Here is a 13,300-nt window from a genome sequence, read left to right as displayed (position 1 = left end):
CCCATACTACTGCCAGGCACTCCTTCTCGATGGCCGCATAGCTTACTTCGCGGGGCAGTAGTTTCAGACTCAGGTAAGCTACCGGGTGGTCTTGACCGTCCGGCCCGACATGGCTCAGCACTGCCCCCAATCCAAACATAGAAGCGTCTGTGTGAACCAGGAAATGTTTAGTTGGATCTAGTGTGGCCAATACCGGGGTATTTGTGAGGGCATCCTTTAGCTGGCGGAAGGCATCCTCACACTCGGGGGTCCAGGTTACCTGACGGGGGAGGTTCTTACCGGTCAGATCAGTGAGGGGCTTGGCTACGCTGCTGTAATTGGGGACAAAATTCCTATAATACCCGGCTGTCCCTAGAAACGCCATGACCTGGATTTTAGTGCATGGGGCTGGCCATTTGGCTATGACCTCAATCTTGGCTGGTTCTGGTTGCTGTTTCCCACTTCCCACCCAATGTCCTAAATACTGAACCTCTGCTTTGCCCACGTGACACTTGTTGGGGTTCAAAGTGATTCTGGCCTTGTGGATCCTGTCCAAAACTGTCTCTAGGTGATTTAGATGCTCATCCCATGTCGCGCTGTAGATGGCGATGCCATCCAGGTAGGCAAAAGCATAGTCCTGGAGACCATCCAGAAGCTGGACAGCCAGCCTCTGGAAGGTCGCAGGGGCATTCTTCATCCCGAATGGCATAACTTGAAACTGGAATAAGCCGAACGGGGTGACAAATGCAGACTTGGGAATAGCGTCAGGACTTAGGGGGATCTGCCAATAGCCTTTGCATAGATCGATGGTGGTCAAATACGTTGCCCCCGCCAGCCGGTCTAACAACTCATCCACATGCGGCATGGGATACGCATCCGTCACCGTTTTCTCATTTAGCTTGCGATAGTCTAAACAAAACCGGGTATTCCCATCCTTCTTGGGCACTAACACTACGGGGGATGCCCAGGGACTATCTGACTCTTCAATGACCCCTAAACGCAACATCTCTTGTATCTCTTGTCGCATCCCTTCTCGTACAGACTCAGGGACGCGGAAGGGGGGTTGTCTCAGGGGGGATCTGATCCTGAGTCTCAACCTTGTGTTGTGCCAGACGGGTGTACCCCGGTCTCTCTGAAAACATCCTCTGTCGCTGCCTCAACAACGCCTCCGCCTGCTGTCTCTCCCGGGGCCCTAGGTTTTCTCCCAAGTGTACCTGGTCCCATGTTTTAGACTGAGTCCTCTCCCCTAAGACATCAGGCAAGGGGAATCCTGCTAAATCCTCTGCTTCGGGTGCACAGATGGCCACTACCTCTTCAGGGCGCTCCCGGTAGGGCTTCAGCATATTCACGTGGAACATGTGGATAACCCTGGGGTCGTCACAATCAGAGACATTGTAGGTGGTGTCGGCTATTTTCCCCACTACCTAGTAGGGCCCCTGCCATGCAGCTTTGATCTTGTTCTGCCTAGTTGGTTCTAACACCAGGACCTTCTGTCCTATCTCAAAGGTGCGTTCTCTGGCCCTCTGATCGCACCATACGCGCTAGCGCCGTTGGGCCACCTGCATGTTCCCACGTACAGCCTGAGTCAGCTCCTGTAGGCGGTCCCGGAATTCCAGCACATAGGGCACAATAGGTATCCCTTCTATGGTTCCCTCCCCTTCCCAGTGTTCTCGCACTAAGTCTAGGGGTCCCCTTACCCGCCTCCCGTATAACAGTTCGAACGGGGAGAACCCCGTGGATTCTTGGGGCACCTCCCGATAGGCAAACAGGAGGTGTGGCAAGAATTTCTCCCAGTCCCTGTAGGTCCTGGTAAAAGTCCCAATGAGTTGTTTTAATGTTCCGTTAAAGCGTTCACACAACCCATTGGTTTGCGGGTGGTACGGGGCGCTTCTAATGGACTTTACGCCACACAGCTTCCACGGTTGGTCAACTCTGCTGTAAACTGGGTACCCTAGTCCGAGATAACCTCCCGGGGAAATCCAACCCGTGAGAAAACCTAGAGCAGGGCAGCCGCCACTGTCTCTGCCAGTATGTTAGGTAATGCAACCGCCTCTGGATACCGTGTGGCATAATCTACCACTGTCAATATATACTTTTTCCCTGACAGACTGGGTTTGGATAACGGCCCTATCAGATCGACCGCTGCTTGGCTAAATAGCTCCTCCACAATGGGGAGGGGGTGTAGTTTGGCCTTGCAGTGATCTTTCCTCTCTTCCCAATGCGCTGGCAACTGTCACAGGTCTGGCAGTACTGACGAACATCATAGGTTACCCCCGGCCAAAAGAAGTTTTGTGTCAGACGATGCCTGGTGCGACTGACTCCGACGTACCCGGCCAAGGGTATGTCATGAGAGATTTGCAGTAGCTCCTGCCTATACTTCTCGGGAACTACCAGCTGTCGTTTTATAGTGGGGCTTGTCCCTGTGTGGCGCTGCTCTGAAACCCGATAGAAGAGTCCCTGATGCCATACAAACTATTCCCCTTCCTGTACTCCTCTCCCCTCCTGTGCCTTCCCACGATACCCCTGTAATGAGGGATCCTCAAGTACCTCCTTTTTAAACTCAGCTGGGGTGGCCCAAGAAATGTGTCTGGCTATGGGGATACGTGTAGGGCTGGGGTGTCTTACCTGGGCCTCCTCTGAGTGTGATTCCGCCTCCACAGCTCGAGCTTCTCTCCGCGTGGTCACAGGATAGGTCTCAGCCAGAGGGGCGACCAAGAATGCAGACAACATGGGCCCCAAGTCATTTCCCAGCAAGACGTCTGCAGGCAAATCCTCCATCAGGCCGACCTCAACAAGGCCATCCCCGACTCCCCAGTTCAGGTAACATAGTAACATAGTTTTGAAGGCTGAAGGAAGACCTTATGTCCATCTAGTTCAGCCTATTTTTAGTGCAGCTGTTCTGCATTGTTGATCCTGGGGAAGGCAAAAAACCCACAAAGTAGAAGCCTATTTTCTCCATAGGGAAAAAAATTCCTTCCCCTAAGCTGGGTCAACCATCTACCTATAATATTATGTTATTCGTAACCTTCTATACTGTTACTCACAAGAAAAGCATCCATTCCTTTCTTAAATTCATTCAGTGAGTTGGCCATCACCACTTCCTCAGGAAGAGAATTCCAGAGGTGAATCCTGGCAGTGGGCAGTTGATGTATGGCTCCCCCTGCTACACGGACGGCCACTGTCCGGTCCGTCTTCTCTTGGTCCCGGACGAGATGAGGCTTCACAAGGGTCAAAGTTGCTCCGGAATCTCTTAGTCCCTGCATACATTTCCCATTAACCCACACCACCTGTCGATGCTGTTGTCGATTATCTGCCCGGGATGCCTGTACGGGGTCTACTTCATGCAGCACTTCATCCATCTCTTTCATCCCCGGATTAGTCATAGCCCTGGTAGTACTGTACAGCGGCCCGGTTGACGGTAGCCGTTCCCGCCTTTGCACACTGTGTATGCTGAGTCTGGTTGGGACATTGTCTTTGTAGGTGGCCCAGCTGATGGCAGGTGTAGCATCGCACCACAGGGGGACTCTGGTAAGCCGGGGTTTTAGCTGGTCCCCCGATAATCTTCTGTGGTTTAGGGGCCTCCAGACTCATGGGAGGGCCCCTAGTGACAGTCTTTGATCCTGACAACTGAGACCTCCTGGCATCATGATGTTCATCGGCCAGATGAACGGCCTCCTCAAGAGTCATTGGCCGTCTGTCCCGAAGCTATTCTTGTGTCTCGGGGTTTAGTCCAGTTAAGAATCGCTCTAACAAGAAGAGCTGGAGGACGTCCTCCTTAGTGGTTGCTTGGCTCCCTTGTACCCACTGTAGCAGTGACCGCCGTAGTTTACAGGCCCATTCAGCGTGGGTATCTGTTACCTGTTTTATAAGTCCGCAGAACTTTTGGCGGTATGCCTCTGGGGTCAGCGCATACCGGGCCAAGATCACTTCTTTGACCCGCTCATAGTCCATACAGTTCTCATCAGGTACCGTGCGATAGGCGTCCGCTGCCCGGCCAGTCAGCTTGCTGGCCAGAACCTGAACCCAATCCTCCGGCTTCACTTGATGAAGGTCACACTGCCGTTCAAAGTCCTGCAGAAAGCTATCAATGTCTTCCTCTGCCTCCCCCAACTGTCGGAAGGCATTACAGTGGATTTTTTTGTGGCTTACTGCTGACGGTACCTGGGCAGAGGCCAGAGCTCCCCCTGCTCGCTGAGTCTCCTCTCTCTGCTCTGCCATCTCCATCTTGGCTAGCTCTATCTTGGCTAGCTCTACTTTGGTCCGCTCTGCCATCTCCATCTTGGCTAGCTCTATCCTGGTCCGCTCAGCCATCTTTTCCTTCAGATCAGTACGCACATCAGCCATCACCTCTCGTACGATCTCTACTGCAGGGTTTGGGCCATAGAACGCCAGTCTGCTCTTTACCTCCCTCTGGAATTCAGTCTCTTCCACGTTCACATTGGGGGGCGCTGCACTGTCGTGTTCCATGATGGCTGCTATCAAATCCGCTTTTGTTTTGTTGCTGGCGATTAATCCTTGAACTTCCCCCAGGTCTTTTAATGTATTCCTCTTTAACTTCTGGTAGTTGTTTTCCATTCAGTCCTTTACTCCTATAGACGGGGTATCATATCCCACCGCTGCCACCAGTGCAACGGGGTCTTCTGTGCTGTAATACCTCTTTCATTACCACCCCGTTTCTCAGGAGGTCCACTCTGGTTTTCCTCACTGCTGAATGAAGGACGCTAGTTCGAAAGGCTTTGTAAAATGGGAACATATAAAAGATCACTGCTACTCCATGTATTTCCAGTGTGTCACATTTTACTCATCGGTCTCAGAATATATATACAGTACATACAGAGGGCAGGACAATCAATGTGTATCGTGCCAGTAGATAACATGCTCCAATTAAGACACCAGACACATTACAATAGCCGTGGGATTTACAAAGGTGGGGGGAGGTCAGAAGTGGGATATCTTGTTTACCTCTGCCCAGGGGGTCACAGCCAGTAGGTTTCTGCACTAAGGGCATACATCTTCTATTCGGTGTGCTGGGGGGTTCTGTAACACCTATCCTGTGTGATAATGTCTGCTGAGCTGTGTACCTAATCCTCTCCTGTGTGATACTTTCTGCTCAGCTGTGTATCTAATCCTGTCAGGTGTTACTGAGAGCTCAGCCGTGTATCTAATCCTATCCTGTGTGATATTGACTGCTGAGCAGTGTATCTAATCCTATCCTGTGTGATACCGTCTGCTGAGCCGTGTATCTAACCCTATCCTGTGTGATACTGACTGCTGAGCCGTGTACCTAATCCTATCATGTGTGTTACTGACTGCTCAGCCATGTATCTAATCCTGTCCTGTGTGATACTGACTGCTGAGCTGTGCATCTAATCCTATTCTGTGTGATACTGTCTGCTGAGCCATGTATCTAATACTATCCTGTGTGATACTGGGCTCCCCCTACAGTCTGTGTCACAGGGTGGTCTGTGTTGGCAAGGTAATAAATTGTGTTATTTCCAGCTTTACAGAAGGATGAGAACACCATAGAAATGATAAGAATAATAGGCAAAATTGTTTGGTGAATTGGAACACGCGGGGTTAAAATTTCGCCTCACAACATTGTCTATGACGCTATCGGGGTCCAGATGTGTGACTGTGCAAAATTTTGTGGCTGTAGCTGCGACGGTGCAGATGCCAATCCCGGACATACACACATACATACACATACGCACATTGAGCTTTATATATTAGATATATACATATATATATTGTGAGGTGCCAAGGGGAGAGGTACTAGAAAACAGGTATATTTCTCCCCGTTTCATTTCATATGTCTCCCTGTACTGATGATGAAGCCAGTTTTTTTCACTGTAATCCAGTCCTGGTTTCCTTAGTGATCAGCATGGAAACTGTTAGGGTCGGCGGAACGCACCAGATATAAATAATAGGAGGTGCGTTCGCCGCCCGGGGTCCACCGTGCGGTAGGTGACAAGACCGCTGCTGAGTAATGGCGGATGCACAGAAAGGTGAGGTACTGCGCTCGGGTTAACGTCACCCGAACGCTAAGTACGGCTCTGTTCACACACAGAGTCGCTAAGACAACAGAGTTGTATGAGGACGCTGGCCCTGTTTACTTCACAGGATACCCAGCGAATGATGCTGCAACCGCAGACGCCAAGAACGCTGCAACCGCAGCGCAGCAATAACTATCGCTGCTGAGCGACGGCGACGGAACGACCGAGCACCGTCGGACGCTAGTGTGTCGTGCAGGAGGCACAGTGGCGTGTAGCTGGCCACAACCTGGAGCTGACTACCCAACAATCTGTCACCATTCGTAATAACCGAGGGAAGGGGTTTCAAATGAGTCAGTCACCAGTCCATGCATCCATCACCATACACACACAGCATAATATGCTACACTAGCGCATGGCCGAGCCGCCATGCGGGCTTTTTATAGCCATGCGCTTCCGGGACCTTCCAGTACTATAGGAAGGACCAATCAGATCCGACATAGGACCTGCACATGTGACCCCTGCTCTCCACTGAGAGGACAAGTTGTGGGCATGCCTAGTAGCACGGCATGAGGACTTAGCCTCGGGAGCAGTTCCCTGCAAAGCAGGTTGCGTCACCATTACTGCACCAGAGGTGGCAGCAACATCCAGGCTCACAGAACGAGTCAGAGGGAGATGCCTGGCCAGCCGAGATTGCTGAGCAGGAGTCCGAGCCGTCGGAGAGGAATGGGATACCGCAGGATGTCTGGCTCTGGATTCCCGCTGTGCAGTGCCAGGAATCCGACGCCTAACAGAAACAACTGGTAGTTCCCCCTCCACTAATTCAATCCAGGTTTTGGTTTCCTGACTGGTCCAGCTGATATAATCAGGAGGAGCTGGGATCTCTCAGTCTATCTCGTCTGCTGAGCTGGGAGCTGACACAGGATATGTTGTATCACATAGACAAGGTGCGAGGGGTGGTGGTAGAACAACTAGTGGTACCTAAGTCCTTTCACCAGGTAGTTTTGGAGTTGGCACATAAACATCCCTTGGGAGGACACCTGGCGGTAGAAAAGACAAAACACCGTATTCTGCAACGTTTCTTTTGGCCGGGTCTAGTGGGAGACGTGACCCAGTACTGTCGGTCATGTCCTACGTGTCAATTGACCGCACCTATGTCACATTTTAGAAGCCCCTTAGTGCCCTTACAAATAATAGAGGTGCCCTTTGAGAGGATAGCAATGGATATAGTCGGTCCATTAGTTAAATCTGCCAGGGGTCATCAGTACATTTTGGTAGTATTGGATTACGCCACGCGTTATCCCGAAGCAGTGCCCTTGCGGAATGCCAATGCGAAATCAATTTCAAAGGAGCTGGTTAATATGTTTTCCCGCACCGGCATTCCGAAAGAGATACTTACGGATCAAGGGACCCCCTTTATGTCTCGTATACTTAAGTGGGTATTGCAGACACGCTATCCGAAAGCCAAAATGAGAGACCAGGGAGTTCATACAGAGGAACGCAGATATTTTCTCGGAACTTCCTGGCCGGACTTACCTAATTAAACAGGACATTATTACTGATCTACAGGCGCGGGTACGGCTAAAACCATATCGAATTCCGGAGGCTCGGAGACAATCCATTGCCCCGGAAGTGAAGAAGATGTTAGAGCTCGGGGTCATTGAGGAGTCCCGGAGTGATTGGGCTAGCCCTATCGTACTGGTGCCCAAACCCGATGGGACTATCCGATTTTGTAACGATTTTCGGAAATTAAACGAAGTATCGAAATTCGATGCCTACCCGATGCCAAGAGTCGATGAACTGATAGAGAGACTGGGTTCGGCTAGGTACATATCCACTATTGACTTAACAAAAGGTTATTGGCAGATTCCCCTCACGGAATCAGCCAAAGAGAAAACTGGCTTTGTTACACCCCAGGGATTATTCCAGTACCGAGATATGCCATTTGGGTTGCATGGTGCCGCAGCCACCTTCCAACGTCTAATGGATATTGTCCTAAAACCCCATGGCCAGTATGCATCCGCGTACTTGGACGACATTATTATCTTTAGCGATGACTGGGACACGCATTTGTCAAAAGTACAAGCCGTCTTAGACTCCCTAAAAACAGCTGGGTTGACTGCCAATCCCAAGAAATGTACGTTGGGATTGGAAGAGGCTCGCTATCTGGGATATAGCATAGGGAGAGGCGTCGTGAAGCCTCAAGCCAATAAAGTGGATGCTATTCAAAATTGGCCACGACCGGTAACCAAAAAACAGGTTGGAGCTTTTTTAGGGATCATTGGTTATTATAGGCGGTTCATCAAACATTTTGCGACCATCGCAGCTCCTCTCACAGATCTTACTAAGGGGTCGAAATCTGTCACAATAAAGTGGAACGCAGAGGAGGCCTTTCAGCGATTGAAAACAGTCCTCTGTGACCAACCAGTGTTGGTTGCACCAGACTTTGAACGGGAGTTTATTGTCCAAACGGACGCCTCTGGGGTGGGCCACGGCGCGGTTTTGTCTCAAGAAGTAAATGGCGAGGAACACCCAGTGGCCTATCTAAGCAGAAAGCTTACGAGAGCAGAAAAGAACTACAGTGTAGTTGAGCGGGAAGCCCTGGCTGTGAAATGGGCCCTGTGCACCTTGCGCTATTATTTACTAGGTCGCCAGTTTAGGCTAGTGACGGACCATTCGCCCCTAACGTGGATGTCCCGGGCAAAAGAAGGCAATGCGCGGGTGACACGCTGGTTCTTAGCATTACAAGGGTTTAAATTTTCCGTTGAGCACAGGGCGGGCACAGCGCACAGAAATGCAGATGCGTTGTCTAGAACGCACTGCTTGGTGACTCGTCGTGTCCGACCCCACGGGCTCGAACAGAGGAGGGGGGTGTGTGAGGTGCCAAGGGGAGAGGTACTAGAAAACAGGTATATTTCTCCCCGTTTCATTTCATATGTCTCCCTGTACTGATGATGAAGCCAGTTTATTTCACTGTAATCCAGTCCTGGTTTCCTTAGTGATCAGCATGGAAACGACTGGTAGTTCCCCCTCCACTAATTCAATCCAGGTTTTGGTTTCCTGACTGGTCCAGCTGATATAATCAGGAGGAGCTGGGATCTCTCAGTCTATCTCGTCTGCTGAGCTGGGAGCTGACACAGTAAGATTACATGGACTTCTTTGCTGTTATATAGGTTTATTTTGTAGTTAGCCTGCTATTGTTAGTTAGTGGCCAGACGGCCTTAGATGTTTTATTTCATGTTTGGCATGTGTAACATTGAGTAACAAATTTGCACAATAAATATGCCGGGTCCATATCCATGTGGAACTTGCTAGTCTGCTGAAGTGACTTCATAGCCGCACGCTTGTGCCAAAGCAAAGATCCCAGCTGAGCTATCTATTCCCCACAATATGTATTCTATGTGTCTATATCTATTCTTTTGTTTCTTTATTAAACCTGTCAGTGTGATTTTACTGTATCGTACACTGAATTGCCGGCTTTTCTAAAGGACACCGGGTGCGTATTTCTCGCAAGTCACATATCTGGTCCGTGTGTAATGCATTTTTTTTGCGCGCCCATAGACTTGCATTGGTGTACTACGGTCGTAGTACGCTGACAATCTCAGCATGCTGCGACTGTCTTGGCCCGTAAAAATACGCGAGAAAAATACGGCTGATGGGAGCTACCCCATAGAGAATCATTGGTCCGTGTGCAATGAGTTTTTTTAACGCCTCTTACTCGTCCGTATTTCTCTCTAGTGTGACGCCGGCCTCAGTCTCGCGTCTCAATACCCGACACTGCCGCCAGCACTCGTGACCGGAGTGTGCGGCTGCATGTATTTCTATGCACCTGAGCGCTCCGGTCCGAGTGCCAGCGGCAGTGCAGGTTATTGAGACGCGAGACTGAGGCCGGCGTCACACTAGAGAGAAATACGGACGAGTATTTACTAAGGCGTTCTAGACACCGCCCCTAGGTGGGTTTGTAGGTAGCTGGTTCCGCCCTTCTCACCAGCTACCTGGAAAGCTCTCCCTGACACAGTGTAACGAAAGCTCAGCTGTGCCTCTGCTGATCAACACACATGTTCAAGCTTCCATCCCAAGGCCACCTACCTTAGGATACATAAAGATCATTCAGCATTCTGCCACTTATCCTCTCTCCTGAGACACCCACACAGCGCCCCCTAGCGGACACAGTGGTCACTACACCACTATATATATATATATATATATATATAGATATAGATATATTAGATATAGTAATATGCCAAATAACTTTTTAGACACCAGTGGCGGTAGTTTAAACAAATAAACTGCCATATCAATCCAAATTCCTTATGCGTGGAGCGCATATTTATTACTTTAATGAGCAGTATCACGTGACCGCTCAGCACTGGAAGGAAGACAGGAAGAGAGATGCCGCCACCAGTCCTGGACTGAGATGTAGCAGTGCCAGGAGGGTGAGTAGCACTGGGGGAGGGTGAGCCATGTGATATTCACCTGTCCCCGTTCCACCACCGGGCTGTGTCTTCCGGGTCCTCTAGCTGTGACGTTCAGGTTAGAGTGCGCGATGACATATTTAGTGTGCCTCCTCTGCCAGAACAGTCACTGCAGAGACCCGGAAGACACAGCGGCAGGCGGCGGTGGAACGGGGACAGGTGAATATCGCAAGTGCCGGGGGCCTGAGCCAGCGGCGACACTGGCACCTGGCCCCCAGCAGCGAAAGGTGAGTATGTCTTTTTTTTAATCGCAGCAGCATATGGGGCTTATTTTAATATCGAGTATCTTATGAGGCCATCATTAACCTTTGTGCAGCATTATATGGGGCATATTCTTCTATGGAGTATCTTATGGGGCCATCATTAACCTTTATGCAGCATTATATGTGGCATAAGTCAGGACCGGCTGCCCGACAGGAACTCACCGGCGGCATCGCAGGAGGCTGACTTGGACGTCTGGTGCCGAGGGTAAGCCAGTAGCTCCGGGGAGCAGTGAACACGAGCGGTACTAGCGTTGCTGATGCAGCTAGTTGCTTGCAGTAGAAGGCAGAGTCAGAGGAGGTGGGTGGAGCCCAACGCCGCTGTAAGGGGAGACAGCGCGGGGTTGCTGCGGTAGTAAACAATGTATTGTTTAGTGTTCCCTTTATTTTTTGAGCAGTATATATAATATATATAATATATAAAACATACATATATATATTATATTTATTATATTTATATATTATATATATTTAAAATATATATATATATACTACTCAAAAAAATAAAGAGAACACTAAGATACCACATTGTAGATATTACTGAATGAAATATCACAGCTGCAAATCTTTATTCATTGCATAGTGGCATGCGTTGAGAACAAGAAAACATAAAAATGATCAATGTAAATCAAAATTAAAATCCCATGGAGGTCTGGATTTGGAAGGATACTCAAAATCAAAGTGGAAAATCAAATTACAGGCTGATCCATCTTCAGTGGAAATGCCTCAAGACAAGGAAATGATGCTCAGTAGTATGTGTGACCTTCATGTGCCTGTTTGACCTCCCTACAACACCTGGGCATGCTCCTGATGAGTTGGCGGATGTCATGAGGGATCTCCTCCCAGACCTGGACTAAAGCATCCCCCAACTTCTGGACAGTCTGTGGTGCAACGTGACGTTGGTGGATGGAGCGAGACATGATGTCCCAGATGTGTTCAATCGGATTCAGGTCTGGGGAACAGGCGGGCCAGTCCCTAGCTTCAATGCCTTCATCTTACAGGAACTGCTGACACACTCCAGCCACATGAGGCATTGTTGTTATGAATGGGTCACCGAGGAGGAGAGCAGGTCCAGGCTAAGCCACAGAAAACCAGAGGTTGGAACCAAAGTTGATTGCAGACACCTGATCCTATCCACACAACTAGCAGTAGCCGTGGAGCGTACCTACGATGATCCTAGACGCCTCGACACAGCCGGAGAACTAAATAAGCCTAAAGCAAGAAAGGGGAAATCTAAACTGCCCCAGAGCAGACCCCAAAGGAATAGATAGCCCCCAAACATATATTGTCAGTGAGACAAGATGAAAACACAAACACAGGCAGGAAAATAGACTGAGCAAATGATGGGGCCCACACTGACTAGACAGGACAGGAAAGGAAAGACACTGTCTGCAATCACGCAAAAAACCTGCAAAAAGTCCAACACGTCTGATGCAAAAAACACTGAAGTCACACGACTTCGCCCCCCACTATATCAGCACTCTGGAATATTCTGAAAGCAGAGAAAAAAGAGACCAATCTAACAGGGGATAAAACAAACTGGCACAAGCAGTAACATATGGGCGGTGATTCAGCACATCCCCAGCCGGAGCTGGCTGACCCGCACCAAGAAGAGATAGACAAAACCAGATCAAATGCAAACAGAATAGCAAATAAACCACTTAGCTGAACATGCAGGGACAGAGCTGGAGAAATCAGACCTCAGGAGGAACAGGAAGCAAATCACCAGCAGGGATAGAGGGAGTCGGCTGTCTTAAATCCAAATCTGAAACCCCAGATCTACAATCGTCATCATCATTATCAGGTGGCAAGCCTCTGTCAATCAGATCAGCTCCATTACCTCCAGTAACTACCAGAGGGAGCCCAGAAAGAGAACTCGCAACCCCTCTGTCGATCTGACCAGCTCCACTACCTTCAGTAATAACCAGAGGGAGGCCAGAAAGCGAATTCACAACACATTGTCCTGCATTAGGAGAAACCCAGGGCCAACCGCACCAGCATATGGTCTCACAAGGGGTCTGAGGATCTCATCTCGGTACCTAGGGGAAGTCAGGCTACCTCTGGTGAGAACATGGAGGGCTGTCACGTCTGTCACATGTGCTCAGTGTGAACCTGCTTTCATCTGTGAAGAGCACAGGGTACCAGTGGTGAATTTGCCAATCCTGGTGTTCTGTGGAAAATGCCAAGCATCCTGCACGGTGTTGGGCTGTGAGCACAACCCCCATCTGTGGACGTTGGGGACTCAGACCATCCTCATGGAGTCGGTTTCTAACCGTTTGTCCAGACACATGCATATTTGTCGCCTGCTGGAGGTCATTTTGCAGGGCTCTGGCAGTGCTCCTCCTGTTCCTCCTTGCACAAAGGCTGAGATAGCGGTCCTACTGCTGGGTTGTTGTCCTCCTATGGCCCCCTCCACATCTCCTGGTATACTAGCCTGTCTCCTGGTAGCGCCTTCAGCCTCTGGACACTACACTGACAGACACAGCAAACCTTCTTACCACAGCTCACATTGATGTGCCATCCTGGATGAGCTGCACTACCTGAGCCACTTGTGTGGGTTGTAGAGTCATGCTACCACGAGTGTGAAAGTACAACC

Source organism: Dendrobates tinctorius, unplaced genomic scaffold (genome assembly GCF_039654945.1).
Source record: "Dendrobates tinctorius isolate UK_male_01 unplaced genomic scaffold, ASM3965494v1 ptg000209l, whole genome shotgun sequence".
Classification (NCBI taxonomy): domain Eukaryota; kingdom Metazoa; phylum Chordata; class Amphibia; order Anura; family Dendrobatidae; genus Dendrobates; species Dendrobates tinctorius.
The sequence above is the reverse complement of the archived record's forward strand: the minus strand, read 5'-3'. Positions refer to the sequence as shown.